The sequence below is a fragment of the Condylura cristata genome, unplaced genomic scaffold, assembly GCF_000260355.1.
Source record: "Condylura cristata isolate star-nosed mole 26May11 unplaced genomic scaffold, ConCri1.0 scaffold00029, whole genome shotgun sequence".
NCBI lineage: Eukaryota > Metazoa > Chordata > Mammalia > Eulipotyphla > Talpidae > Condylura > Condylura cristata.
Genome location: NW_004567130.1, coordinates 18,792,260 through 18,792,950, shown reverse-complemented (window position 1 = coordinate 18,792,950; position 691 = coordinate 18,792,260).

The following is a 691-nucleotide window of genomic DNA, read 5'->3' as shown; positions in this document are numbered from 1 at the left end:
CCGCCTGCCTGTGCTGCAGCGACGCGCCCGCTGGGCCTGAGCCCGGCCAGCAGAGATTTCCCCTGGCCTCAACCCCCAAGCCCGTGGGGGCGCGGGAAGAGCCAGGCTGGCAGGTCGGTGCAGACGGAGGGGTCCCCGGGGTCCACACGCGCATGGTCCTGAGGCTTCTGCACCCAGACGAAGCCGCTCGGTGCAAAGGCACTTTCGGGGGACCAGGCCCAGACAGGGAGAGGCAGGATGCAGCGCCCCTCTGTGGGCGGAGCCAGCCCCACGGGGAGCAGGGCTGCGGTGCCGTGCAGGACACGTGGGAGCCGGGGCTGCGCCGAGCACACAGGGACCCCCAAGCCGGTCGGGGCAGAGCAAGGCGCCAGCCGCTGCCGCCGGCTCCCCCACTTTGGCTCCCAGTGTCTCCTTCCGTGCCCCGCCCCCAACCCAGCACACCCCCAGTCCAGCCTCCGGAAGCTTCTCCTGGCTGCTCCGCCCGCCCTTCCTGAGGGGGCCGCAGCGTGGACCCCCTTTTCGCGACGCTCCACTCCTGCTTCCTGCGGCGGCAGCACACCCTGGCCCGGGCGCAGGGTTCTGCGCCCCAGGCAGCGGGCGGCCCTGATCCCCCCGGGGCCCCAGCCCCCACCTTCCAGGTGGCGCAGGAGGGCCCAGAGGCTGGAGTGTGACACATGCACCCCCCTAGAGC